The sequence below is a fragment of the Frankliniella occidentalis genome, unplaced genomic scaffold (assembly GCF_000697945.3).
Source record: "Frankliniella occidentalis isolate FOCC.00 unplaced genomic scaffold, Focc_3.1 Scaffold99, whole genome shotgun sequence".
NCBI classification, from domain to species: domain Eukaryota; kingdom Metazoa; phylum Arthropoda; class Insecta; order Thysanoptera; family Thripidae; genus Frankliniella; species Frankliniella occidentalis.
This window is the reverse complement of record NW_026267228.1, coordinates 375,406-380,576: the sequence shown is the minus strand read 5'-3', so window position 1 is coordinate 380,576 and position 5,171 is coordinate 375,406. Positions and strand designations below refer to the sequence as shown.

The following is a 5,171-nucleotide window of genomic DNA, read 5'->3' as shown; positions in this document are numbered from 1 at the left end:
TGGGGGGGCTGCAAGGACACTTGAGGAATACAAATTGTATTTACATCACTCAATACAGTTTCACTGCTCCCCACATTATAACGTGGGGTGTCCCCGCCTACACGCCAGTGTGATGGGTTGCCTAGGCGCTGGTTCGCAGGCGCTGTGACCACCCCCACCCCTGCGGACCCGCGGCTACCCCACAGCCAACCACGAGGGTAGCCGAGCCGGGATCACAGGGACGTCAGGATGCCGACCGTGGTCCATCCTGCACCCACCCCTCCCGACCTGGACACAGACCTATTCGAACCCCGAGTACCGGTAGTAGATATAGATTTGTTGGGTCTAATCTTGTGTGAATGACCATCGTGTTCAATACTCCTATTGGCATTCCCCATTCTACAATTTGGTAGCTGTCAGGAATTCTAGGGGGATGCACTTTTAAGAGTAATTACTACTGCAATACTTTAAAGTAATTGTTTTTATTTCTATGGAAATGTTCAAAAGCTGATAGGTTCACTAAACTGTGGCACACAGATCCACAGAAGACAATAGATTAAGGCTGACAGTATATATATTTATCAGGTACACAATAACATGTGTAATACACAAGAAAAGGATTCACCTAATTTTAAAAAGGGTAAAAAAAATTGCACATTGCTCATTGATAGCTGAATGGAATTACTGAATTACTTTGAAACATTCTGAACACCAATAAAACAATTGCATGTATTGTAGCGTAAATTTTACCGTTTCACTGATTAAATGATATATGATACAAGTATGGACAGATGATTTTAAATAGCAGGAAATGGTGTCAAGTTCAGTCAAGTGAGGATAGAAACAGATAGACTTCATAAACCCCACATAAAATTACTAGCACAACACAAACATGCAAAACCCAACCACAAGTTCAGTCAAGTTAGAGAGGTAAGACTTCCTAGACCCCACATAAAGTTACAAACACAACAATCATGCAAAGCCCAACCAATAGCAATACAATTACCAACACCACATAAACATACTCTATGATGCAAGACAAAGAAGGCAGGAAGAAGAAGTCGCATCGTCAAGAGATAGTCCATAGTCACTATGCGTGAACAGAGATGAATGAATGAGACTAAAATTGTGATTAAACAATTCTTCTTCTTCTTGACGTTTATGTTAGATGGCTTCTATCTGGTTATACAGCAATGTTGAAATGCCATCTGGAACAAAAATACCAAATTTATGAGTTTGAGAAAGAAAAACAAATGTTTTCATTGGTATTTCTATATCCAACAAAATTTTGCATAGCTGGGCCAAAATGAACATTGCTAGGTATAAGGGCAAAATAAGAGGATAGTCTCCAATTTGGACTATCACAAACAGTTACTGGTCGGAACAACTTTTTTGAGAAAAGCGTACCAATTTGAGCAAAGGGTATTCAAAATTGATCACAAAAAAATGAAACTTCAGCGATAGTCAATGCAAAGAAGAATGTTCGAGACCTCTTAGGAACACCCAGAACACAGAATTGTCACCAAATTGTCACAACTCTCTGCTGCCAGGGCAATGAAATGTATTGAATGAAACAAGCTGATTCATTTAAATTAAAACTAGAGGTAAATGAATTGGGGTTAGAAATGGTTCAACTGTTGCTGAGCCAAGATGAACAAACTCACCTTCCATCTGCACGACGTGGTCCTGCTTCCTTTTCCACTCCTTCCTCATGACAGTTGCACGAGTGGTCCTTCCTTTCACCGGATGAGAGTGAATCCAGCAACGTTCATTGCAGGGTAAAATGTTGTTTCTGGGCGAGCGGGTACCGGAAGGTCCTGAAGGCAATGAAATGTGCTGATTAAGCAAGCTGATTCAATTAAATTAAAACTGGAGGTAAAATGAATTGGGGTGAAAAATGGTTCCACTGTTGCTATGCCAAGATAAACAAACTCACCTTCCAACTGGTGGTCCTTTCTCCGGATGAGAGTGAGACAGCAGAGTATTCATTGCAGGGTAAAATGTTGGGTGTCTGGACAAGCGGAGGTCCTGGAGGCAATGAAACGTGCTGAATAAAACAAGCTGATTTAATACAATTAAAGCTAGTTAGTATGAGTTGGAGTGAAAAATAGTTTTGCATCTGTTATGCCAAGATTATGAAACTCACCTTCTAGCTGCCGGTTGTGGTCCCTCCTTCAGTCCTTCTCTTCCTCTTGACAGTCACCTGCACACGGGCTGCACGCCTGTGGGGGGACAAGCAAACTTACTCCATAAACCGCTCAAACAATTCTCATTACAACTGTTATCAAAATACTTCGCCCGTAACAGCAAAACATTTTGAAGAAAATCAATCGCTTGCATGCTAGTTCAAAGCCGTCTCAGTCACTGCAAAATGCATGCCAAGATAAGATTCTTGTAGCGGATTATTCTCTACAGCTTGAAAAGAATTTTGAATAATTGTAATACAAACCAGTTCAAACAATTTCTTTGCAGTACCTATTCTTTGCAACGTTGCAAAGAATATGGTTTGCAAGTATTTTACAGTGAGCCTGGGGGGAAACGTACTGGTTGTCCTTCCTTTCTCCGCATGACAGTGAAGACAGCATATCCTGGAGGTCCTGGAGTTCTGGGGATCCTGGCTGGGGGTCCTGGAGTTCTGGGGGTCCTGGAGTTCTGGGGGTCCTGGAGTTCTGGGGGTCCTGGAGTTCTGGGGGTCCTGGAGTTCTGGGGGTCCTGGAGTCCTCGCAGTATACGGGGACTGCCTGCTGGCCAGGGGTGGAACTGGGACGGTCCTGGAACTGGAAAAGAGATTGGAGAAACGAACATCTCGTTCCGCAGCAAACCAAATTAACTTCTCCCGAAACAGTGGATCGCGGCGAGGCTGTGCGGCGCCCGCGGACATCCCGGCCAGGCCAACCGGGGCGGAGCACAGTTGCAGCGAACATTGCACCGACCAGACGCGCCTCCGACGGATATTCTGCAACAGGAAGAAAACTACATTAAATGGTTCCAAAGTAACAGTCAAGCCAAAAGAAAGCTGGCGTCAAGGGAGCAGGTCAGGGGAATACTCAATCCCAAAGCACAACTTACCTTCTTTAAGGCGGCAATGAGTTTGTCCCCGCGGAGTGCCAGCCGTAGTAGGGCGGGGACCAGGACGCGACGGGGTCGGCGAGCGAGGGCTGGGGCGGTGGTGCTGTAGGACCTAGAGGTGCTGGAGGTCCTCGCCGACCGCGGAGACCAGGGCGGGGGGCGGAGCCGGCAGTGGACGCTGAACAGACGTGGCGCACCTCCCACGAAGACTCTGTAACATAATTATTTCAAATTAATATCCAACCCGAAAGGAATCAACTAAAAGCCCACAAGATGAAAGGCCAGCCTCCATACCTGTTTGTAGGCGCCCAAGAAGATGCGCGCGAAGCCGTGGTGACGCTGTGTCCCAGGGGCGCGTCCGAGTCGACCAGCTTGGTGCAGCAACAGGACGGCCGAGGTATCGACGGCCCGGCCGGGGCAGCGGCGGCATGGAAGAAGAACAGAACAAGTTATTAGTTCGGTGCCTACGTTCGGTTGGAGTACGCCATCACTTTGCCCTCGTGGTCCTCCGGTCACTAAGAATCAAACACGCCCGCCAGCCGCGGCCGGCACTGCCCCGAGCGCTGCCACTCGCCGGCCCCGCGGGGGGGAGGGGGCCTACGGGGGAGACCCGCGGGTCCAGCGAGGGCAGGCCCAGCGCGGCGCGCCAACCAACGGCCGAGGGGCGGCGCCAGGGAACGACCGGGGCCACTGCAAGCGGGCCAAATGTGTAACAAGTAAAGCTTGAGAGACGTACCTGTGGTCTGCGGACCACGCCACTAGAAAGTTGACCTGTCCGCAGGGGGGCTGAGTCGCGGCGGCAGGGTCCTGCAACAGAGAAGCTGGCGTCAAGGGAGCGTGTCACGGGGCTACTTGATTCCAAAGCACGACTTACCTTCTTCTTGGCGGCAACGACGAGCGAGGGGGAGGGGGCTGCATGAAAAACTCGTTAGCACATAAATACAAAAACTAGAGATACAGAGATACACCGAAATACAGAGATACGTTACAAATACAATAAATACAAGCGCAAGATACATAAAAGTACAGTTGGCTTCCGGTTCGGCGACGGTGAGGGTGAGCAGAGGCAGGGCGGCGTCGAGTGGGGCGGAGAGGAGTGACGAACTGGTGAGCATAGGGTGACGAGCAGGGTGACGAGCAGGGTGACGAGCAGGGTGACGAGCAGGGTGACGAGCAGGGTGACGAGCAGGGTGACGAGCAGGGAGGGTGACGAGCAGGGTGACGAGCAGGGTGACGAGCAGGGTGACGAGCAGGGTGACGAGCAGGGTGACGAGCAGGGTGACGAGCAGGGCGCGAAAGAGCTTCTTGTCCTTACTGGCGGACCGCTCGATAGCCTGCCGACAACAACTACGATCAGGGAGGGAACAGACAAGCCAAAGCCAAACGGTAACAGTAAAATGGGACCGATTTGTTCACTGACCTGACATTGGATCTTCAATCATTTGATCTCTTCCAGATTTAAAAGGGAAGACGTCAAACAGAACGTTATCAACGGCAATCTTGATGACTTGGTGCCCCCCATACCCTTGTCTGCGCGCCTTTAGCAGGCCCCTTCTTGAACGCTACGACTAGTGCCGGATTTCCTATCGTGATGTAGTGTGTTTCAAGGTGTCCGTTATGAATGAAGTAGAGAATGCCATTTGGTATGGGTAACCCCGCCGAACACGGCGAATCCCAGCCAGAAATGCAAACTCGAAACGACGTCAAATCGACATCGAAGTCAAAACTTCGACGATTTAAGTGACACAAACCCATCGAATCGACGCCGATATCGCGTCGATTTCTGGCTGGTGATGAGCGCAAGAGGAAGAAGCGTCCAATATAACGCTATGGAGCCAAAAGTTATTCCTATCTGAGCAGATCTGTAAGAAACAGTCAACGTCGGCATCCTACCATGAGTCGACAGCCAGCACCGGTCCAGAGCACAGCAGCAGCGAAGGTGAGTCCAGCGGAGGCGAGCTTGAGAGCACTTTAACACTACACTTCACTATAAGGCCCGTATGCACGCACTGCATTTGACACAAATTGCTGCACTTTCACTTATTTGGCCACGATGCACTTGATTCTTCGTCGAATGGGCCAGGCCCGGCGGGCCCGGCGGGGGAGGGGGGGCGGCTCCGTGC

At 49.5% G+C, this 5,171-nt stretch overlaps 1 long non-coding RNA gene across 2 annotated transcripts; it reads right to left on the bottom strand.

The window, feature by feature from the left end:
* Positions 1-442: 442 nt before the first annotated feature.
* On the bottom strand, positions 443-5,157 carry LOC113202975 (uncharacterized). 2 transcript variants are annotated; one of them, XR_008011381.1, is made up of 8 exons: positions 3,923-5,157; positions 3,343-3,855; positions 3,049-3,259; positions 2,524-2,935; positions 2,126-2,201; positions 1,916-2,007; positions 1,644-1,796; positions 443-1,187 (listed from the first exon to the last, which is right to left on the bottom strand). It is a non-coding gene; the product is annotated as an uncharacterized LOC113202975 (long non-coding RNA). The 2 variants fall into 2 exon arrangements; XR_008011382.1 differs by lacking the exon at positions 3,049-3,259.
* Between the last annotated feature and the right edge of the window lie 14 nt (positions 5,158-5,171).